This window comes from Schistocerca cancellata, unplaced genomic scaffold (genome assembly GCF_023864275.1).
Source record: "Schistocerca cancellata isolate TAMUIC-IGC-003103 unplaced genomic scaffold, iqSchCanc2.1 HiC_scaffold_710, whole genome shotgun sequence".
In the NCBI taxonomy this organism is placed as follows: Eukaryota; Metazoa; Arthropoda; class Insecta; order Orthoptera; family Acrididae; genus Schistocerca; species Schistocerca cancellata.
In genome coordinates this window covers 134,897-154,690 of record NW_026046721.1, presented here as the reverse complement: position 1 = coordinate 154,690, position 19,794 = coordinate 134,897, and the positions used below count along the sequence as shown (strand labels likewise).

At 43.3% G+C, this 19,794-nt stretch overlaps 36 non-coding genes across 36 annotated transcripts; 18 read left to right on the top strand and 18 right to left on the bottom strand.

The window, feature by feature from the left end:
* Positions 1-64: 64 nt before the first annotated feature.
* Positions 65-136, bottom strand: Trnaq-cug (transfer RNA glutamine (anticodon CUG)). The gene has a single exon. It is a non-coding gene; the product is annotated as a tRNA-Gln (tRNA).
* Positions 137-383: 247 nt separating this feature from the next.
* Trnay-gua (transfer RNA tyrosine (anticodon GUA)) lies at positions 384-472 on the top strand. Its single transcript is given in 2 exon segments — positions 384-420; positions 437-472. It is a non-coding gene; the product is annotated as a tRNA-Tyr (tRNA).
* A 358-nt stretch (positions 473-830) lies between these two features.
* Positions 831-902, bottom strand: Trnaq-cug (transfer RNA glutamine (anticodon CUG)). The gene has a single exon. It is a non-coding gene; the product is annotated as a tRNA-Gln (tRNA).
* Positions 903-1,149: 247 nt separating this feature from the next.
* On the top strand, positions 1,150-1,238 carry Trnay-gua (transfer RNA tyrosine (anticodon GUA)). The gene is given in 2 exon segments: positions 1,150-1,186; positions 1,203-1,238. It is a non-coding gene; the product is annotated as a tRNA-Tyr (tRNA).
* A 358-nt stretch (positions 1,239-1,596) lies between these two features.
* Trnaq-cug (transfer RNA glutamine (anticodon CUG)) lies at positions 1,597-1,668 on the bottom strand. The gene has a single exon. It is a non-coding gene; the product is annotated as a tRNA-Gln (tRNA).
* Positions 1,669-1,915: 247 nt separating this feature from the next.
* Positions 1,916-2,004, top strand: Trnay-gua (transfer RNA tyrosine (anticodon GUA)). Its single transcript is given in 2 exon segments — positions 1,916-1,952; positions 1,969-2,004. It is a non-coding gene; the product is annotated as a tRNA-Tyr (tRNA).
* Positions 2,005-2,362: 358 nt separating this feature from the next.
* On the bottom strand, positions 2,363-2,434 carry Trnaq-cug (transfer RNA glutamine (anticodon CUG)). Its single transcript has one exon. It is a non-coding gene; the product is annotated as a tRNA-Gln (tRNA).
* Positions 2,435-2,681: 247 nt separating this feature from the next.
* On the top strand, positions 2,682-2,770 carry Trnay-gua (transfer RNA tyrosine (anticodon GUA)). The gene is given in 2 exon segments: positions 2,682-2,718; positions 2,735-2,770. It is a non-coding gene; the product is annotated as a tRNA-Tyr (tRNA).
* Positions 2,771-3,128: 358 nt separating this feature from the next.
* Positions 3,129-3,200, bottom strand: Trnaq-cug (transfer RNA glutamine (anticodon CUG)). The gene has a single exon. It is a non-coding gene; the product is annotated as a tRNA-Gln (tRNA).
* A 247-nt stretch (positions 3,201-3,447) lies between these two features.
* Trnay-gua (transfer RNA tyrosine (anticodon GUA)) lies at positions 3,448-3,536 on the top strand. The gene is given in 2 exon segments: positions 3,448-3,484; positions 3,501-3,536. It is a non-coding gene; the product is annotated as a tRNA-Tyr (tRNA).
* Positions 3,537-3,894: 358 nt separating this feature from the next.
* Positions 3,895-3,966, bottom strand: Trnaq-cug (transfer RNA glutamine (anticodon CUG)). Its single transcript has one exon. It is a non-coding gene; the product is annotated as a tRNA-Gln (tRNA).
* Positions 3,967-4,213: 247 nt separating this feature from the next.
* On the top strand, positions 4,214-4,302 carry Trnay-gua (transfer RNA tyrosine (anticodon GUA)). The gene is given in 2 exon segments: positions 4,214-4,250; positions 4,267-4,302. It is a non-coding gene; the product is annotated as a tRNA-Tyr (tRNA).
* Positions 4,303-4,660: 358 nt separating this feature from the next.
* On the bottom strand, positions 4,661-4,732 carry Trnaq-cug (transfer RNA glutamine (anticodon CUG)). The gene has a single exon. It is a non-coding gene; the product is annotated as a tRNA-Gln (tRNA).
* Positions 4,733-4,979: 247 nt separating this feature from the next.
* On the top strand, positions 4,980-5,068 carry Trnay-gua (transfer RNA tyrosine (anticodon GUA)). The gene is given in 2 exon segments: positions 4,980-5,016; positions 5,033-5,068. It is a non-coding gene; the product is annotated as a tRNA-Tyr (tRNA).
* A 6,369-nt stretch (positions 5,069-11,437) lies between these two features.
* Positions 11,438-11,526, top strand: Trnay-gua (transfer RNA tyrosine (anticodon GUA)). The gene is given in 2 exon segments: positions 11,438-11,474; positions 11,491-11,526. It is a non-coding gene; the product is annotated as a tRNA-Tyr (tRNA).
* A 364-nt stretch (positions 11,527-11,890) lies between these two features.
* Positions 11,891-11,962, bottom strand: Trnaq-cug (transfer RNA glutamine (anticodon CUG)). Its single transcript has one exon. It is a non-coding gene; the product is annotated as a tRNA-Gln (tRNA).
* A 247-nt stretch (positions 11,963-12,209) lies between these two features.
* On the top strand, positions 12,210-12,298 carry Trnay-gua (transfer RNA tyrosine (anticodon GUA)). Its single transcript is given in 2 exon segments — positions 12,210-12,246; positions 12,263-12,298. It is a non-coding gene; the product is annotated as a tRNA-Tyr (tRNA).
* A 358-nt stretch (positions 12,299-12,656) lies between these two features.
* On the bottom strand, positions 12,657-12,728 carry Trnaq-cug (transfer RNA glutamine (anticodon CUG)). The gene has a single exon. It is a non-coding gene; the product is annotated as a tRNA-Gln (tRNA).
* Positions 12,729-12,975: 247 nt separating this feature from the next.
* On the top strand, positions 12,976-13,064 carry Trnay-gua (transfer RNA tyrosine (anticodon GUA)). Its single transcript is given in 2 exon segments — positions 12,976-13,012; positions 13,029-13,064. It is a non-coding gene; the product is annotated as a tRNA-Tyr (tRNA).
* A 358-nt stretch (positions 13,065-13,422) lies between these two features.
* On the bottom strand, positions 13,423-13,494 carry Trnaq-cug (transfer RNA glutamine (anticodon CUG)). The gene has a single exon. It is a non-coding gene; the product is annotated as a tRNA-Gln (tRNA).
* Positions 13,495-13,741: 247 nt separating this feature from the next.
* Trnay-gua (transfer RNA tyrosine (anticodon GUA)) lies at positions 13,742-13,830 on the top strand. Its single transcript is given in 2 exon segments — positions 13,742-13,778; positions 13,795-13,830. It is a non-coding gene; the product is annotated as a tRNA-Tyr (tRNA).
* Positions 13,831-14,188: 358 nt separating this feature from the next.
* Positions 14,189-14,260, bottom strand: Trnaq-cug (transfer RNA glutamine (anticodon CUG)). Its single transcript has one exon. It is a non-coding gene; the product is annotated as a tRNA-Gln (tRNA).
* Positions 14,261-14,507: 247 nt separating this feature from the next.
* Positions 14,508-14,596, top strand: Trnay-gua (transfer RNA tyrosine (anticodon GUA)). The gene is given in 2 exon segments: positions 14,508-14,544; positions 14,561-14,596. It is a non-coding gene; the product is annotated as a tRNA-Tyr (tRNA).
* Positions 14,597-14,954: 358 nt separating this feature from the next.
* On the bottom strand, positions 14,955-15,026 carry Trnaq-cug (transfer RNA glutamine (anticodon CUG)). The gene has a single exon. It is a non-coding gene; the product is annotated as a tRNA-Gln (tRNA).
* Positions 15,027-15,273: 247 nt separating this feature from the next.
* On the top strand, positions 15,274-15,362 carry Trnay-gua (transfer RNA tyrosine (anticodon GUA)). The gene is given in 2 exon segments: positions 15,274-15,310; positions 15,327-15,362. It is a non-coding gene; the product is annotated as a tRNA-Tyr (tRNA).
* A 358-nt stretch (positions 15,363-15,720) lies between these two features.
* Positions 15,721-15,792, bottom strand: Trnaq-cug (transfer RNA glutamine (anticodon CUG)). Its single transcript has one exon. It is a non-coding gene; the product is annotated as a tRNA-Gln (tRNA).
* A 247-nt stretch (positions 15,793-16,039) lies between these two features.
* Positions 16,040-16,128, top strand: Trnay-gua (transfer RNA tyrosine (anticodon GUA)). Its single transcript is given in 2 exon segments — positions 16,040-16,076; positions 16,093-16,128. It is a non-coding gene; the product is annotated as a tRNA-Tyr (tRNA).
* A 358-nt stretch (positions 16,129-16,486) lies between these two features.
* Trnaq-cug (transfer RNA glutamine (anticodon CUG)) lies at positions 16,487-16,558 on the bottom strand. Its single transcript has one exon. It is a non-coding gene; the product is annotated as a tRNA-Gln (tRNA).
* Positions 16,559-16,805: 247 nt separating this feature from the next.
* Positions 16,806-16,894, top strand: Trnay-gua (transfer RNA tyrosine (anticodon GUA)). The gene is given in 2 exon segments: positions 16,806-16,842; positions 16,859-16,894. It is a non-coding gene; the product is annotated as a tRNA-Tyr (tRNA).
* A 358-nt stretch (positions 16,895-17,252) lies between these two features.
* Positions 17,253-17,324, bottom strand: Trnaq-cug (transfer RNA glutamine (anticodon CUG)). Its single transcript has one exon. It is a non-coding gene; the product is annotated as a tRNA-Gln (tRNA).
* A 247-nt stretch (positions 17,325-17,571) lies between these two features.
* On the top strand, positions 17,572-17,660 carry Trnay-gua (transfer RNA tyrosine (anticodon GUA)). Its single transcript is given in 2 exon segments — positions 17,572-17,608; positions 17,625-17,660. It is a non-coding gene; the product is annotated as a tRNA-Tyr (tRNA).
* A 358-nt stretch (positions 17,661-18,018) lies between these two features.
* On the bottom strand, positions 18,019-18,090 carry Trnaq-cug (transfer RNA glutamine (anticodon CUG)). Its single transcript has one exon. It is a non-coding gene; the product is annotated as a tRNA-Gln (tRNA).
* Positions 18,091-18,337: 247 nt separating this feature from the next.
* On the top strand, positions 18,338-18,426 carry Trnay-gua (transfer RNA tyrosine (anticodon GUA)). The gene is given in 2 exon segments: positions 18,338-18,374; positions 18,391-18,426. It is a non-coding gene; the product is annotated as a tRNA-Tyr (tRNA).
* A 358-nt stretch (positions 18,427-18,784) lies between these two features.
* Trnaq-cug (transfer RNA glutamine (anticodon CUG)) lies at positions 18,785-18,856 on the bottom strand. Its single transcript has one exon. It is a non-coding gene; the product is annotated as a tRNA-Gln (tRNA).
* A 247-nt stretch (positions 18,857-19,103) lies between these two features.
* On the top strand, positions 19,104-19,192 carry Trnay-gua (transfer RNA tyrosine (anticodon GUA)). The gene is given in 2 exon segments: positions 19,104-19,140; positions 19,157-19,192. It is a non-coding gene; the product is annotated as a tRNA-Tyr (tRNA).
* A 358-nt stretch (positions 19,193-19,550) lies between these two features.
* On the bottom strand, positions 19,551-19,622 carry Trnaq-cug (transfer RNA glutamine (anticodon CUG)). Its single transcript has one exon. It is a non-coding gene; the product is annotated as a tRNA-Gln (tRNA).
* Between the last annotated feature and the right edge of the window lie 172 nt (positions 19,623-19,794).

The window sequence follows — 19,794 nt, the reverse complement described above, 5'->3', positions numbered from 1 at the left end:
CTGAGCCTATCGCTGCTACTTCTTCGGCGAGAAATGCTTATTACAGAAAATTTAGACTAAACGAAGGTTCCACCGAGATTCGAACTCGGATCGCTGGATTCAGAGTCCAGAGTGCTAACCGTTACACCATGGAACCAGACAGAAGCATGGGACTCGTAAATACACTTAGCAGTGCTCTGACATGCTTCAGACACTTCCTACTTGCATTTTTTAACCTAATTGATACGATCGGGCATTATAAAACTTAATCTGGGCAATGTTTGCAGTTGCAGCCGATGGCTGCATTTCTGTGCGTCTATATGGCCGCGCTGAGTAGCTGTGTGTGGAAACGAAAGACAGGGACGGAGCTAAAGCAATCAGTACGAATAAGAAAGTAAGCAGAGCCTCTGGTAGCTCAGTTGGTAGAGCGGTGGACTGTAGTGGAGGATTCACAGTTATCCATAGGTCGCTGGTTCAAATCCGGCCCAGAGGACTGTTTTTCTAATCTCACGAGCAAAGAGGCTCCAGAGCATGCCCACTCGGTCAGAACCTCCCTATGTTTTAAACCTATTTTAAAGGAAATTCATTTGCTCAGCTTGTAATAGCTAGTTGATAATCATGGGATTCTTAGCCTCCGTAGGATAATGATAATTCTTCGAATTATCTTAAAATTGCTTGCTCTTACAGGCATTACTCGTTTAATGTGCTATATAGGTCACATAGTCGCACCAATATTCAGCCGTTTCATAGACGTCTCGTTATTTACACAAACGTAGGAACTAAATCCCTGAGCCTATCGCTGCTACTTCTTCGGCGAGAAATGCTTATTACAGAAAATTTAGACTAAACGAAGGTTCCACCGAGATTCGAACTCGGATCGCTGGATTCAGAGTCCAGAGTGCTAACCGTTACACCATGGAACCAGACAGAAGCATGGGACTCGTAAATACACTTAGCAGTGCTCTGACATGCTTCAGACACTTCCTACTTGCATTTTTTAACCTAATTGATACGATCGGGCATTATAAAACTTAATCTGGGCAATGTTTGCAGTTGCAGCCGATGGCTGCATTTCTGTGCGTCTATATGGCCGCGCTGAGTAGCTGTGTGTGGAAACGAAAGACAGGGACGGAGCTAAAGCAATCAGTACGAATAAGAAAGTAAGCAGAGCCTCTGGTAGCTCAGTTGGTAGAGCGGTGGACTGTAGTGGAGGATTCACAGTTATCCATAGGTCGCTGGTTCAAATCCGGCCCAGAGGACTGTTTTTCTAATCTCACGAGCAAAGAGGCTCCAGAGCATGCCCACTCGGTCAGAACCTCCCTATGTTTTAAACCTATTTTAAAGGAAATTCATTTGCTCAGCTTGTAATAGCTAGTTGATAATCATGGGATTCTTAGCCTCCGTAGGATAATGATAATTCTTCGAATTATCTTAAAATTGCTTGCTCTTACAGGCATTACTCGTTTAATGTGCTATATAGGTCACATAGTCGCACCAATATTCAGCCGTTTCATAGACGTCTCGTTATTTACACAAACGTAGGAACTAAATCCCTGAGCCTATCGCTGCTACTTCTTCGGCGAGAAATGCTTATTACAGAAAATTTAGACTAAACGAAGGTTCCACCGAGATTCGAACTCGGATCGCTGGATTCAGAGTCCAGAGTGCTAACCGTTACACCATGGAACCAGACAGAAGCATGGGACTCGTAAATACACTTAGCAGTGCTCTGACATGCTTCAGACACTTCCTACTTGCATTTTTTAACCTAATTGATACGATCGGGCATTATAAAACTTAATCTGGGCAATGTTTGCAGTTGCAGCCGATGGCTGCATTTCTGTGCGTCTATATGGCCGCGCTGAGTAGCTGTGTGTGGAAACGAAAGACAGGGACGGAGCTAAAGCAATCAGTACGAATAAGAAAGTAAGCAGAGCCTCTGGTAGCTCAGTTGGTAGAGCGGTGGACTGTAGTGGAGGATTCACAGTTATCCATAGGTCGCTGGTTCAAATCCGGCCCAGAGGACTGTTTTTCTAATCTCACGAGCAAAGAGGCTCCAGAGCATGCCCACTCGGTCAGAACCTCCCTATGTTTTAAACCTATTTTAAAGGAAATTCATTTGCTCAGCTTGTAATAGCTAGTTGATAATCATGGGATTCTTAGCCTCCGTAGGATAATGATAATTCTTCGAATTATCTTAAAATTGCTTGCTCTTACAGGCATTACTCGTTTAATGTGCTATATAGGTCACATAGTCGCACCAATATTCAGCCGTTTCATAGACGTCTCGTTATTTACACAAACGTAGGAACTAAATCCCTGAGCCTATCGCTGCTACTTCTTCGGCGAGAAATGCTTATTACAGAAAATTTAGACTAAACGAAGGTTCCACCGAGATTCGAACTCGGATCGCTGGATTCAGAGTCCAGAGTGCTAACCGTTACACCATGGAACCAGACAGAAGCATGGGACTCGTAAATACACTTAGCAGTGCTCTGACATGCTTCAGACACTTCCTACTTGCATTTTTTAACCTAATTGATACGATCGGGCATTATAAAACTTAATCTGGGCAATGTTTGCAGTTGCAGCCGATGGCTGCATTTCTGTGCGTCTATATGGCCGCGCTGAGTAGCTGTGTGTGGAAACGAAAGACAGGGACGGAGCTAAAGCAATCAGTACGAATAAGAAAGTAAGCAGAGCCTCTGGTAGCTCAGTTGGTAGAGCGGTGGACTGTAGTGGAGGATTCACAGTTATCCATAGGTCGCTGGTTCAAATCCGGCCCAGAGGACTGTTTTTCTAATCTCACGAGCAAAGAGGCTCCAGAGCATGCCCACTCGGTCAGAACCTCCCTATGTTTTAAACCTATTTTAAAGGAAATTCATTTGCTCAGCTTGTAATAGCTAGTTGATAATCATGGGATTCTTAGCCTCCGTAGGATAATGATAATTCTTCGAATTATCTTAAAATTGCTTGCTCTTACAGGCATTACTCGTTTAATGTGCTATATAGGTCACATAGTCGCACCAATATTCAGCCGTTTCATAGACGTCTCGTTATTTACACAAACGTAGGAACTAAATCCCTGAGCCTATCGCTGCTACTTCTTCGGCGAGAAATGCTTATTACAGAAAATTTAGACTAAACGAAGGTTCCACCGAGATTCGAACTCGGATCGCTGGATTCAGAGTCCAGAGTGCTAACCGTTACACCATGGAACCAGACAGAAGCATGGGACTCGTAAATACACTTAGCAGTGCTCTGACATGCTTCAGACACTTCCTACTTGCATTTTTTAACCTAATTGATACGATCGGGCATTATAAAACTTAATCTGGGCAATGTTTGCAGTTGCAGCCGATGGCTGCATTTCTGTGCGTCTATATGGCCGCGCTGAGTAGCTGTGTGTGGAAACGAAAGACAGGGACGGAGCTAAAGCAATCAGTACGAATAAGAAAGTAAGCAGAGCCTCTGGTAGCTCAGTTGGTAGAGCGGTGGACTGTAGTGGAGGATTCACAGTTATCCATAGGTCGCTGGTTCAAATCCGGCCCAGAGGACTGTTTTTCTAATCTCACGAGCAAAGAGGCTCCAGAGCATGCCCACTCGGTCAGAACCTCCCTATGTTTTAAACCTATTTTAAAGGAAATTCATTTGCTCAGCTTGTAATAGCTAGTTGATAATCATGGGATTCTTAGCCTCCGTAGGATAATGATAATTCTTCGAATTATCTTAAAATTGCTTGCTCTTACAGGCATTACTCGTTTAATGTGCTATATAGGTCACATAGTCGCACCAATATTCAGCCGTTTCATAGACGTCTCGTTATTTACACAAACGTAGGAACTAAATCCCTGAGCCTATCGCTGCTACTTCTTCGGCGAGAAATGCTTATTACAGAAAATTTAGACTAAACGAAGGTTCCACCGAGATTCGAACTCGGATCGCTGGATTCAGAGTCCAGAGTGCTAACCGTTACACCATGGAACCAGACAGAAGCATGGGACTCGTAAATACACTTAGCAGTGCTCTGACATGCTTCAGACACTTCCTACTTGCATTTTTTAACCTAATTGATACGATCGGGCATTATAAAACTTAATCTGGGCAATGTTTGCAGTTGCAGCCGATGGCTGCATTTCTGTGCGTCTATATGGCCGCGCTGAGTAGCTGTGTGTGGAAACGAAAGACAGGGACGGAGCTAAAGCAATCAGTACGAATAAGAAAGTAAGCAGAGCCTCTGGTAGCTCAGTTGGTAGAGCGGTGGACTGTAGTGGAGGATTCACAGTTATCCATAGGTCGCTGGTTCAAATCCGGCCCAGAGGACTGTTTTTCTAATCTCACGAGCAAAGAGGCTCCAGAGCATGCCCACTCGGTCAGAACCTCCCTATGTTTTAAACCTATTTTAAAGGAAATTCATTTGCTCAGCTTGTAATAGCTAGTTGATAATCATGGGATTCTTAGCCTCCGTAGGATAATGATAATTCTTCGAATTATCTTAAAATTGCTTGCTCTTACAGGCATTACTCGTTTAATGTGCTATATAGGTCACATAGTCGCACCAATATTCAGCCGTTTCATAGACGTCTCGTTATTTACACAAACGTAGGAACTAAATCCCTGAGCCTATCGCTGCTACTTCTTCGGCGAGAAATGCTTATTACAGAAAATTTAGACTAAACGAAGGTTCCACCGAGATTCGAACTCGGATCGCTGGATTCAGAGTCCAGAGTGCTAACCGTTACACCATGGAACCAGACAGAAGCATGGGACTCGTAAATACACTTAGCAGTGCTCTGACATGCTTCAGACACTTCCTACTTGCATTTTTTAACCTAATTGATACGATCGGGCATTATAAAACTTAATCTGGGCAATGTTTGCAGTTGCAGCCGATGGCTGCATTTCTGTGCGTCTATATGGCCGCGCTGAGTAGCTGTGTGTGGAAACGAAAGACAGGGACGGAGCTAAAGCAATCAGTACGAATAAGAAAGTAAGCAGAGCCTCTGGTAGCTCAGTTGGTAGAGCGGTGGACTGTAGTGGAGGATTCACAGTTATCCATAGGTCGCTGGTTCAAATCCGGCCCAGAGGACTGTTTTTCTAATCTCACGAGCAAAGAGGCTCCAGAGCATGCCCACTCGGTCAGAACCTCCCTATGTTTTAAACCTATTTTAAAGGAAATTCATTTGCTCAGCTTGTAATAGCTAGTTGATAATCATGGGATTCTTAGCCTCCGTAGGATAATGATAATTCTTCGAATTATCTTAAAATTGCTTGCTCTTACAGGCATTACTCGTTTAATGTGCTATATAGGTCACATAGTCGCACCAATATTCAGCCGTTTCATAGACGTCTCGTTATTTACACAAACGTAGGAACTAAATCCCTGAGCCTATCGCTGCTACTTCTTCGGCGAGAAATGCTTATTACAGAAAATTTAGACTAAACGAAGGTTCCACCGAGATTCGAACTCGGATCGCTGGATTCAGAGTCCAGAGTGCTAACCGTTACACCATTTTTTTTTTTTTTTTTTTTTTTTTTTTTTTGCTTGTTAATTTAATTTTGAGGCGCTTGTTTTTTCGTTAGCAAACCGTACGCCCTACCAACTTTGTTTTTTTTTGTTTTTTTTTTTAGTTTTTATTTTTTTTTAATATAGCTTTCTGTGTCAGATAAGCGTCGGCAAGGAGGGCAGGGGTCAAAAAATGCTGAGGCCTGGCCTCAATGCCGACCCTCATCCGTCACCTAATGGCGGAATGTCCATTTATAGCGTGCTTTGAATGTTTAATTATTAATTGCCGATCTTGGCTAGGCCTCATAATTGAAAAAAAAATTTGAATTGAAGCGCTGATTGAGGATAATCGTTAAATAAATGAATTGCTTGTTTTAATAAATGTGGGAAATAAAATTCGGGACTCCCTTCATTTGTTGCTACGTAAAATTTTAAGATGAACTGAATCATGTAGTGTTCTTCGCTTCTCCGATTATCGTTGTATAAAAGAAAGTCTTTTGTTTGCTCTTCGCCGTCATCCGATTCCCAGTCGCTCAAAGACAATTTTGAGCATGTTGCCGTACATCGTTTTATGGCCTGGATATTTAACTACTCTATCATATTCATTTTTCAGGTACATATGAAAATCAATGATATTGTCAGTCCCTAAGTTATTAATGACATAGCTAACGTAGTTTCCCATTAACCAATGAATTGAGTTATTTTTGGTGGCAGGGAAATACAGTATCTGTGGCCGGAGAAGTGTCTGAGGCTGAAAATTTTCGGTGGACGATCTTGTCAGGAAAGCCAATTGGTCTCTCAACCATTTCCAGTTTTGCAGATGTCCTGCACACGTGAATCTGTGTACTGTTGTATCGAGGAGATTACATTTGAGACAAAGGTTTGTTTGGCTAATCCCGATTGAGTGCAAACGTTCGTTGGTGCTAACTATATTGTTCACCGATTTGTACCATGATGTTTTTGCGTCGGAGGAGAGACCACGTAGGTTAATGTTCTTCCATATAGTTGCCCAATCGTAATGCGGATATTTTGCCTCTATTTTATTCTTCCCTTCATTTTTCTTTCTGAGACACAGAATTGCTCGGGCCGTTAACTGCCGCAAATTAGTTAGTTCGCCATTGATATAACTCAGATCGACGAAAAATGTACGCACATGACGAAGACGGGGATTAATTTTTTGCACATCAACTGGCGCGTGGAGACTTGCAGGTCTAAGAATTTCAAATAACTTAGTTGTAATGCTTGTAGCGTTTTCGTTGAGAAGACTAGTGGTCCGTTTGAGGAAAAGAGCAGAGGCCTTGTTCTTAATGTCAGTTAATCCCAGACCGCCATTGCTGGGATCTAGGGTAGCTGTTCTCCCAGTCACTCTAAACACTTCACCTCGCCATAGGTAGTTAGTGACGAGTGACATTATCTTTCCAGCGATCATGGTGGGGAGTGGAAAGATTTGCGCCGTGTAATAAGCTTTTGATAAGAGGCAGTTATTAATTAAATGGATTCTCTGAAATTGATTTAAAGTTCGGTGCAGATTTTCTCTGATGGCTCCTTGAATGTATCCGGATGTAGTTTTCCAATTAATGGCCGCCATTTTTATTGGACACGTAGTCAGAGTCGTTCCAAGTGATTTGCACTGAGTGACCGGTGTTGCCCAAGTGACAGTTACGTGTTGAAAACCCCGCAGGTTGAGAAATCTGCTCTTATTAGCATTGGTGATAGCTCCCGACACGCTGCAGTACTTTTTAATAAGCAGTTCTAATTTGGAAATGTCATCGACGTTCCGTAATACGACGCCTACATCATCAGCGTATGCATTTATGACTGTTTTGTGACCTGCTAACGTAATACCTGTTAGGTTGGCGTGAAGACTGCGGAGTAGCGGCTCCAAGGAAAAGACGAATAGAAGCATGGAAAGCGGGCTGCCCTGAGGAACGCCGCGCCGTATCTGGATCTGCTTAGTTCTTTGACAGTTGACAGAGATACTTGCGCTGAATCCCAACGCAACGTTCGTGACCACACTGAGAGCTCGTTCGTCAAAGCCGATTTTTCTCATTGTTGTAAGAAGGAACCTGTGATCCACACGGTCGAAGGCTTTGTGAAAATCAATAAAACAAATGGCACATTTGATGTTCGTCACAGAGGTGATGGCAATTAAATCCCTGTATTCCGCAATACTTTTGAAAATAGTTCTGCCAGGTACACATGACTGATGTTGACTTACTATTTTTTTGGCTAAAAGTGAAAGTCTGTTATTTAACAATCTAGCTATGATTTTATAGTCGGAGTTAAGCAACGAAATAGGGCGAAAGTTGTGTAGATTTCGCTTCGATGTAGTCTTTGGAACTAGTACTATTGTGCATTCTTTCATAGCAGCAGGTAGTGGTTTTCCTTGGATAATCTCGTTTGCCATTTGAGTAAACTTTGCTCCAATGAGTGACCAGTATCGCAGATAAAATTCAACGGGCAACCCATCCGGCCCCGGTGACTTTTTTAAAGGAGACTTGCGGACGGTTTCGTGGACATCCTCTTCAGTGAAATCAGTAAGAAGTCCTTCATTGTCCTCTTCTGACAGCTGAGGAACTATGCTGTCAAGAAATTCTTCAAAGGATTCTTCGCATAACTGACCGGCTGAATATAGATTGTGGTAATACTGGTAAACCTCGTTGACGATCTCTTTCTGTGAAGTAACGGTCAGACCGGTCGGAGTCTGGATCTCATCAAGAAAGGTTCGACTCCTATGTTTTGCGTGTCGCAAGAGGTGATACAAGGAAGCAGTTTCGTCCCCTGATAATGACTTGGCTTTCGACTTTACTTTTAGTCCTTCCAGCTGTTGTTGTTTAATGCGGAGTAATTTGGCCTTAGTTTTCTTAATGTCTTCCAAACGAATGCCGGAAATGCTCGCCTGTTCATACAAGTTCCGTAACATTGCATAATAAAATTCTATGGTGTTCTTGAGTTCACGGGATCGTTGGAGACTGTAGTGAATTAAAACGCTCCGCAGTTTTGGTTTTGCCCTGTTGCACCACCAGTCCGTAACAGTCACATAGCGATCTACCGAGCGCAAGCACATGTTCCACGTTTCGTTGACAACATCGGCTAACTCATTGTCCTGTAGCAAAGATACGTTCAGCTTCCACTGACTTCTGAAGCGGCGAGTTGGTTGTGCCTTTAAATTGATAGAAGCCAGCATACTGCAATGGTCGGAGAAATATACAGGAATTGTCTCGACTTTAACTAAGGATCTTTCCATACCTTGTGACACATATATCCTATCAATTCTGCTACAGGACTGTGTAGCTATGTACGTATATGCAACAACAGTGGGATATTTAATTTCCCAAGTATCCCTGAGTTTTAGATCCGTAACTAGCCGCTTCAACTCGTTACAGCAATTAAAATTGGGAGTCTGATCTTTTTTATTTAATACACAGTTAAAATCGCCGCCAATTAAAAGTTGCGGCGGGTTTTTCCGTAATAGATATATTATTTCTTCTCTAAAAAATTTAGCCCTTTCCGGTCTATTGGAGGTCCCTGACGGGGCATACAGGTTAATAATAGTAACGTCAAAGACTTTAAGACCGATTGCCCTGCCCGAGTCCAGTCTCTCGACATCAGTTACAGGGATCCCTTCCCGGATTAAAATTGCTGTCCCCACTTTTGTTTCGAGTGAGATATTTAGTATTTCTACATAGCCTGCAACCTTAAGGTCAGGCATCGCGACTTCTTGCAGCAAAGCTATGTCAGTTCCTGATTCGTAAAGGAAATCCTTGAGAGCAGCAATCTTCGGTTCTGACTTAATCCTGTTAATGTTTATAGTTGTTATTGTGTATGCCTGGCACATGTAGCTTCCTTGTGAAAATAAGGAAAAAAAATCCCTACTGTCAGAGAAAAGTATCAATTACTTCTGGAGGTAATATAAGAAAAAGAAGAAAAAAAATGATACTAAAAACAGTCAACTACGAATTTGGCATATTGGTAATTCCGTTGTCACCGAAATTGTGCAGGAACATGGTGGCACTTAGCAGTATCGTTTCACGAGTTAGACTTGGCTGTGTCAGTTCAATGACGGATTCTTTACCGGGTCAGACTTATCTTTACAGTGGGGGTTTGCACCATCAAGTTTCTTTGGGTTTGTCTCGGGGGATACTTCAGAAATTATTTCATATGATACGTTTTTGGCTTTCACATCATCTTTTCCAAGTTTTTGTTTATCGGCGTTACGAGATGCTTTGAGGTTCGGTTGAGGTTTTAGCCTGCGTCTTTGAACCTCTGCAGTGGCAGTGTGTGACCGCGAGTGATCCGCAACTTGCGCCGATTGGGCGGAAGTGGCCTCTACACAGTCCTGTTTGTTAAGTCTAGTTCCAGTTTCAGTTCCTTCCGCGACCTCCATCGGTGCAACGGAGAGGGAGTGCTGTGTGTCTGTAGATTCGCAAGGCTGAGTCCGATCCATCGCTTGCTGTTCCTCAGAACTCGACTCCTGTGTCGCCGAGATCGGGGCCTGTGTTTTCGCGTCCATGTCGTCTAACGCTGTGGCAACAGCAGCTGTCGGCGGGAGGGCCTCTGCTGCCGGCGTCACCGCCACATGTTTACTGTCTACGTCCTCACCCGCACTCTCACTGCATTGCTTTTGTTTACGGTTGGACTGTGATGTAGCATCGTCAGAACAGTCTTCAGTCGTGTCTAAAGGTCTCTTTTTAGTTTGCAGATCGCATTCATGGGTAGAAGAACTGCGATCGGTAATTACATGCAAGGGAGGAAAATCAGCGACATTTACGGCAGTTACATCAGAAGTACGAGCTCCATCAGTACTGGCCGGGGAAGGTTGATGATTGTTAGGCAGAACATCATTAAGCGTAAGTCGCTGACGCTGCGTAAGGCTATTTTTAAGGACATAGACACGGCGGGGACAGTCTTGACGGAAATGACCCGTTTCATTACAAATATTACATGTCTGAACCTGCCCTGAGTAAACGATATGCGCTTTATGACCAGCAATAGAAAGGAAAGATGGAATATTGGCTTTAACTTCCATTTCTACTGATCGTATGCCATTGAAACACTGCAATTTATACAATTTTGACCACCTTTCGTTGACAATGGACTGGATCTCCCCGTATTTCGATAGTGCCTCTTTAATCAGCTGATTATCTACTTCAATGGGAATGTTTAGCACTCTTACAGTTTTATACGTGATATCCGCTTTCCGAATCGAAACACTACTTTTAGACCCATCTCTATGCACAAATTCAGCAACACTACCCGACTTCAACAACAGCTTCTCAACATCCACGGGATTAAAAAATTTGACAAAAACACAGTATTTGTCAGCATCTAATTGAGTGGTATGTACGGAATCAGAACTTACTCCAATTACGTCGGTCAGCCAGTCATGGATTTCCAAAGCCGTAGGTTGCACTGCACGTGTTTCCTTCTCGAAGGAGAAAACCAGGGTATTCTTCCGGACAATTCCAGCCATTTTTCGTCAGTTACGAGGAGATCCCGGCAATAAACCGAAATTCCTCCAAAACAGAACCGTTATAACGGACGAAAACACACAGAAACTTTGCACAATGACACCAGTCACGTTAAAATACAGAAATTCACAAACAGCAACAAACTAAAACTCAGGACTTGGCGTCACCACTAACGTACACAGAGCAGCGGCGGACACGTCCTAACGCGCAGACAGCTAGAGCCGGAATGGAACCAGACAGAAGCATGGGACTCGTAAATACACTTAGCAGTGCTCTGACATGCTTCAGACACTTCCTACTTGCATTTTTTAACCTAATTGATACGATCGGGCATTATAAAACTTAATCTGGGCAATGTTTGCAGTTGCAGCCGATGGCTGCATTTCTGTGCGTCTATATGGCCGCGCTGAGTAGCTGTGTGTGGAAACGAAAGACAGGGACGGAGCTAAAGCAATCAGTACGAATAAGAAAGTAAGCAGAGCCTCTGGTAGCTCAGTTGGTAGAGCGGTGGACTGTAGTGGAGGATTCACAGTTATCCATAGGTCGCTGGTTCAAATCCGGCCCAGAGGACTGTTTTTCTAATCTCACGAGCAAAGAGGCTCCAGAGCATGCCCACTCGGTCAGAACCTCCCTATGTTTTAAACCTATTTTAAAGGAAATTCATTTGCTCAGCTTGTAATAGCTAGTTGATAATCATGGGATTCTTAGCCTCCGTAGGATAATGATAATTCTTCGAATTATCTTAAAATTGCTTGCTCTTACAGGCATTACTCGTTTAATGTGCTATATAGGTCACATAGTCGCACCAATATTCAGCCGTTTCATAGACGTCGACGTCTCGTTATTTACACAAACGTAGGAACTAAATCCCTGAGCCTATCACTGCTACTTCCTCGGCGAGAAACGCTTATTACAGAAAATTTAGACTAAACGAAGGTTCCACCGAGATTCGAACTCGGATCGCTGGATTCAGAGTCCAGAGTGCTAACCGTTACACCATGGAACCAGACAGGAGCATGGGACTCGTAAATACACTTAGCAGTACTCTGACATAATTCAGACACTTCCTACTTGCATTTTTTAACCTAATTGATACGATCGAGCATTATAAAACTTAATCTGGGCAATGTTTGCAGTTGCAGCCGATGGCTGCATTTCTGTGCGTCTATATGGCCGCGCTGAGTAGCTGTGTGTGGAAACGAAAGACAGGGACGGAGCTAAAGCAATCAGTACGAATAACAAAGTAAGCAGAGCCTCTGGTAGCTCAGTTGGTAGAGCGGTGGACTGTAGTGGAGGATTCACAGTTATCCATAGGTCGCTGGTTCAAATCCGGCCCAGAGGACTGTTTTTCTAATCTCACGAGCAAAGAGGCTCCAGAGCATGCCCACTCGGTCAGAACCTCCCTATGTTTTAAACCTATTTTAAAGGAAATTCATTTGCTCAGCTTGTAATAGCTAGTTGATAATCATGGGATTCTTAGCCTCCGTAGGTTAATGATAAATCTTCGAATTATCTTAAAATTGCTTGCTCTTACAGGCATTACTCGTTTAATGTGCTATATAGGTCACATAGTCGCACCAATATTCAGCCGTTTCATAGACGTCTCGTTATTTACACAAACGTAGGAACTAAATCCCTGAGCCTATCACTGCTACTTCCTCGGCGAGAAACGCTTATTACAGAAAATTTAGACTAAACGAAGGTTCCACCGAGATTCGAACTCGGATCGCTGGATTCAGAGTCCAGAGTGCTAACCGTTACACCATGGAACCAGACAGGAGCATGGGACTCGTAAATACACTTAGCAGTACTCTGACATAATTCAGACACTTCCTACTTGCATTTTTTAACCTAATTGATACGATCGAGCATTATAAAACTTAATCTGGGCAATGTTTGCAGTTGCAGCCGATGGCTGCATTTCTGTGCGTCTATATGGCCGCGCTGAGTAGCTGTGTGTGGAAACGAAAGACAGGGACGGAGCTAAAGCAATCAGTACGAATAACAAAGTAAGCAGAGCCTCTGGTAGCTCAGTTGGTAGAGCGGTGGACTGTAGTGGAGGATTCACAGTTATCCATAGGTCGCTGGTTCAAATCCGGCCCAGAGGACTGTTTTTCTAATCTCACGAGCAAAGAGGCTCCAGAGCATGCCCACTCGGTCAGAACCTCCCTATGTTTTAAACCTATTTTAAAGGAAATTCATTTGCTCAGCTTGTAATAGCTAGTTGATAATCATGGGATTCTTAGCCTCCGTAGGTTAATGATAAATCTTCGAATTATCTTAAAATTGCTTGCTCTTACAGGCATTACTCGTTTAATGTGCTATATAGGTCACATAGTCGCACCAATATTCAGCCGTTTCATAGACGTCTCGTTATTTACACAAACGTAGGAACTAAATCCCTGAGCCTATCACTGCTACTTCCTCGGCGAGAAACGCTTATTACAGAAAATTTAGACTAAACGAAGGTTCCACCGAGATTCGAACTCGGATCGCTGGATTCAGAGTCCAGAGTGCTAACCGTTACACCATGGAACCAGACAGGAGCATGGGACTCGTAAATACACTTAGCAGTACTCTGACATAATTCAGACACTTCCTACTTGCATTTTTTAACCTAATTGATACGATCGAGCATTATAAAACTTAATCTGGGCAATGTTTGCAGTTGCAGCCGATGGCTGCATTTCTGTGCGTCTATATGGCCGCGCTGAGTAGCTGTGTGTGGAAACGAAAGACAGGGACGGAGCTAAAGCAATCAGTACGAATAACAAAGTAAGCAGAGCCTCTGGTAGCTCAGTTGGTAGAGCGGTGGACTGTAGTGGAGGATTCACAGTTATCCATAGGTCGCTGGTTCAAATCCGGCCCAGAGGACTGTTTTTCTAATCTCACGAGCAAAGAGGCTCCAGAGCATGCCCACTCGGTCAGAACCTCCCTATGTTTTAAACCTATTTTAAAGGAAATTCATTTGCTCAGCTTGTAATAGCTAGTTGATAATCATGGGATTCTTAGCCTCCGTAGGTTAATGATAAATCTTCGAATTATCTTAAAATTGCTTGCTCTTACAGGCATTACTCGTTTAATGTGCTATATAGGTCACATAGTCGCACCAATATTCAGCCGTTTCATAGACGTCTCGTTATTTACACAAACGTAGGAACTAAATCCCTGAGCCTATCACTGCTACTTCCTCGGCGAGAAACGCTTATTACAGAAAATTTAGACTAAACGAAGGTTCCACCGAGATTCGAACTCGGATCGCTGGATTCAGAGTCCAGAGTGCTAACCGTTACACCATGGAACCAGACAGGAGCATGGGACTCGTAAATACACTTAGCAGTACTCTGACATAATTCAGACACTTCCTACTTGCATTTTTTAACCTAATTGATACGATCGAGCATTATAAAACTTAATCTGGGCAATGTTTGCAGTTGCAGCCGATGGCTGCATTTCTGTGCGTCTATATGGCCGCGCTGAGTAGCTGTGTGTGGAAACGAAAGACAGGGACGGAGCTAAAGCAATCAGTACGAATAACAAAGTAAGCAGAGCCTCTGGTAGCTCAGTTGGTAGAGCGGTGGACTGTAGTGGAGGATTCACAGTTATCCATAGGTCGCTGGTTCAAATCCGGCCCAGAGGACTGTTTTTCTAATCTCACGAGCAAAGAGGCTCCAGAGCATGCCCACTCGGTCAGAACCTCCCTATGTTTTAAACCTATTTTAAAGGAAATTCATTTGCTCAGCTTGTAATAGCTAGTTGATAATCATGGGATTCTTAGCCTCCGTAGGTTAATGATAAATCTTCGAATTATCTTAAAATTGCTTGCTCTTACAGGCATTACTCGTTTAATGTGCTATATAGGTCACATAGTCGCACCAATATTCAGCCGTTTCATAGACGTCTCGTTATTTACACAAACGTAGGAACTAAATCCCTGAGCCTATCACTGCTACTTCCTCGGCGAGAAACGCTTATTACAGAAAATTTAGACTAAACGAAGGTTCCACCGAGATTCGAACTCGGATCGCTGGATTCAGAGTCCAGAGTGCTAACCGTTACACCATGGAACCAGACAGGAGCATGGGACTCGTAAATACACTTAGCAGTACTCTGACATAATTCAGACACTTCCTACTTGCATTTTTTAACCTAATTGATACGATCGAGCATTATAAAACTTAATCTGGGCAATGTTTGCAGTTGCAGCCAATGGCTGCATTTCTGTGCGTCTATATGGCCGCGCTGAGTAGCTGTGTGTGGAAACGAAAGACAGGGACGGAGCTAAAGCAATCAGTACGAATAACAAAGTAAGCAGAGCCTCTGGTAGCTCAGTTGGTAGAGCGGTGGACTGTAGTGGAGGATTCACAGTTATCCATAGGTCGCTGGTTCAAATCCGGCCCAGAGGACTGTTTTTCTAATCTCACGAGCAAAGAGGCTCCAGAGCATGCCCACTCGGTCAGAACCTCCCTATGTTTTAAACCTATTTTAAAGGAAATTCATTTGCTCAGCTTGTAATAGCTAGTTGATAATCATGGGATTCTTAGCCTCCGTAGGTTAATGATAAATCTTCGAATTATCTTAAAATTGCTTGCTCTTACAGGCATTACTCGTTTAATGTGCTATATAGGTCACATAGTCGCACCAATATTCAGCCGTTTCATAGACGTCTCGTTATTTACACAAACGTAGGAACTAAATCCCTGAGCCTATCACTGCTACTTCCTCGGCGAGAAACGCTTATTACAGAAAATTTAGACTAAACGAAGGTTCCACCGAGATTCGAACTCGGATCGCTGGATTCAGAGTCCAGAGTGCTAACCGTTACACCATGGAACCAGACAGGAGCATGGGACTCGTAAATACACTTAGCAGTACTCTGACATAATTCAGACACTTCCTACTTGCATTTTTTAACCTAATTGATACGATCGAGCATTATAAAACTTAATCTGGGCAATGTTTGCAGTTGCAGCCGATGGCTGCATTTCTGTGCGTCTATATGGCCGCGCTGAGTAGCTGTGTGTGGAAACGAAAGACAGGGACGGAGCTAAAGCAATCAGTACGAATAACAAAGTAAGCAGAGCCTCTGGTAGCTCAGTTGGTAGAGCGGTGGACTGTAGTGGAGGATTCACAGTTATCCATAGGTCGCTGGTTCAAATCCGGCCCAGAGGACTGTTTTTCTAATCTCACGAGCAAAGAGGCTCCAGAGCATGCCCACTCGGTCAGAACCTCCCTATGTTTTAAACCTATTTTAAAGGAAATTCATTTGCTCAGCTTGTAATAGCTAGTTGATAATCATGGGATTCTTAGCCTCCGTAGGTTAATGATAAATCTTCGAATTATCTTAAAATTGCTTGCTCTTACAGGCATTACTCGTTTAATGTGCTATATAGGTCACATAGTCGCACCAATATTCAGCCGTTTCATAGACGTCTCGTTATTTACACAAACGTAGGAACTAAATCCCTGAGCCTATCACTGCTACTTCCTCGGCGAGAAACGCTTATTACAGAAAATTTAGACTAAACGAAGGTTCCACCGAGATTCGAACTCGGATCGCTGGATTCAGAGTCCAGAGTGCTAACCGTTACACCATGGAACCAGACAGGAGCATGGGACTCGTAAATACACTTAGCAGTACTCTGACATAATTCAGACACTTCCTACTTGCATTTTTTAACCTAATTGATACGATCGAGCATTATAAAACTTAATCTGGGCAATGTTTGCAGTTGCAGCCGATGGCTGCATTTCTGTGCGTCTATATGGCCGCGCTGAGTAGCTGTGTGTGGAAACGAAAGACAGGGACGGAGCTAAAGCAATCAGTACGAATAACAAAGTAAGCAGAGCCTCTGGTAGCTCAGTTGGTAGAGCGGTGGACTGTAGTGGAGGATTCACAGTTATCCATAGGTCGCTGGTTCAAATCCGGCCCAGAGGACTGTTTTTCTAATCTCACGAGCAAAGAGGCTCCAGAGCATGCCCACTCGGTCAGAACCTCCCTATGTTTTAAACCTATTTTAAAGGAAATTCATTTGCTCAGCTTGTAATAGCTAGTTGATAATCATGGGATTCTTAGCCTCCGTAGGTTAATGATAAATCTTCGAATTATCTTAAAATTGCTTGCTCTTACAGGCATTACTCGTTTAATGTGCTATATAGGTCACATAGTCGCACCAATATTCAGCCGTTTCATAGACGTCTCGTTATTTACACAAACGTAGGAACTAAATCCCTGAGCCTATCACTGCTACTTCCTCGGCGAGAAACGCTTATTACAGAAAATTTAGACTAAACGAAGGTTCCACCGAGATTCGAACTCGGATCGCTGGATTCAGAGTCCAGAGTGCTAACCGTTACACCATGGAACCAGACAGGAGCATGGGACTCGTAAATACACTTAGCAGTACTCTGACATAATTCAGACACTTCCTACTTGCATTTTTTAACCTAATTGATACGATCGAGCATTATAAAACTTAATCTGGGCAATGTTTGCAGTTGCAGCCGATGGCTGCATTTCTGTGCGTCTATATGGCCGCGCTGAGTAGCTGTGTGTGGAAACGAAAGACAGGGACGGAGCTAAAGCAATCAGTACGAATAACAAAGTAAGCAGAGCCTCTGGTAGCTCAGTTGGTAGAGCGGTGGACTGTAGTGGAGGATTCACAGTTATCCATAGGTCGCTGGTTCAAATCCGGCCCAGAGGACTGTTTTTCTAATCTCACGAGCAAAGAGGCTCCAGAGCATGCCCACTCGGTCAGAACCTCCCTATGTTTTAAACCTATTTTAAAGGAAATTCATTTGCTCAGCTTGTAATAGCTAGTTGATAATCATGGGATTCTTAGCCTCCGTAGGTTAATGATAAATCTTCGAATTATCTTAAAATTGCTTGCTCTTACAGGCATTACTCGTTTAATGTGCTATATAGGTCACATAGTCGCACCAATATTCAGCCGTTTCATAGACGTCTCGTTATTTACACAAACGTAGGAACTAAATCCCTGAGCCTATCACTGCTACTTCCTCGGCGAGAAACGCTTATTACAGAAAATTTAGACTAAACGAAGGTTCCACCGAGATTCGAACTCGGATCGCTGGATTCAGAGTCCAGAGTGCTAACCGTTACACCATGGAACCAGACAGGAGCATGGGACTCGTAAATACACTTAGCAGTACTCTGACATAATTCAGACACTTCCTACTTGCATTTTTTAACCTAATTGATACGATCGAGCATTATAAAACTTAATCTGGGCAATGTTTGCAGTTGCAGCCGATGGCTGCATTTCTGTGCGTCTATATGGCCGCGCTGAGTAGCTGTGTGTGGAAACGAAAGACAGGGACGGAGCTAAAGCAATCAGTACGAATAACAAAGTAAGCAGAGCCTCTGGTAGCTCAGTTGGTAGAGCGGTGGACTGTAGTGGAGGATTCACAGTTATCCATAGGTCGCTGGTTCAAATCCGGCCCAGAGGACTGTTTTTCTAATCTCACGAGCAAAGAGGCTCCAGAGCATGCCCACTCGGTCAGAACCTCCCTATGTTTTAAACCTATTTTAAAGGAAATTCATTTGCTCAGCTTGTAATAGCTAGTTGATAATCATGGGATTCTTAGCCTCCGTAGGTTAATGATAAATCTTCGAATTATCTTAAAATTGCTTGCTCTTACAGGCATTACTCGTTTAATGTGCTATATAGGTCACATAGTCGCACCAATATTCAGCCGTTTCATAGACGTCTCGTTATTTACACAAACGTAGGAACTAAATCCCTGAGCCTATCACTGCTACTTCCTCGGCGAGAAACGCTTATTACAGAAAATTTAGACTAAACGAAGGTTCCACCGAGATTCGAACTCGGATCGCTGGATTCAGAGTCCAGAGTGCTAACCGTTACACCATGGAACCAGACAGGAGCATGGGACTCGTAAATACACTTAGCAGTACTCTGACATAATTCAGACACTTCCTACTTGCATTTTTTAACCTAATTGATACGATCGAGCATTATAAAACTTAATCTGGGCAATGTTTGCAGTTGCAGCCGATGGCTGCATTTCTGTGCGTCTATATGGCCGCGCTGAGTAGCTGTGTGTGGAAACGAAAGACAGGGACGGAGCTAAAGCAATCAGTACGAATAACAAAGTAAGCAGAGCCTCTGGTAGCTCAGTTGGTAGAGCGGTGGACTGTAGTGGAGGATTCACAGTTATCCATAGGTCGCTGGTTCAAATCCGGCCCAGAGGACTGTTTTTCTAATCTCACGAGCAAAGAGGCTCCAGAGCATGCCCACTCGGTCAGAACCTCCCTATGTTTTAAACCTATTTTAAAGGAAATTCATTTGCTCAGCTTGTAATAGCTAGTTGATAATCATGGGATTCTTAGCCTCCGTAGGTTAATGATAAATCTTCGAATTATCTTAAAATTGCTTGCTCTTACAGGCATTACTCGTTTAATGTGCTATATAGGTCACATAGTCGCACCAATATTCAGCCGTTTCATAGACGTCTCGTTATTTACACAAACGTAGGAACTAAATCCCTGAGCCTATCACTGCTACTTCCTCGGCGAGAAACGCTTATTACAGAAAATTTAGACTAAACGAAGGTTCCACCGAGATTCGAACTCGGATCGCTGGATTCAGAGTCCAGAGTGCTAACCGTTACACCATGGAACCAGACAGGAGCATGGGACTCGTAAATACACTTAGCAGTACTCTGACATAATTCAGACACTTCCTACTTGCATTTTTTAACCTAATTGATACGATCGAGCATTATAAAACTTAATCTGGGCAATGTTTGCAGTTGCAGCCGATGGCTGCATTTCTGTGCGTCTATATGGCCGCG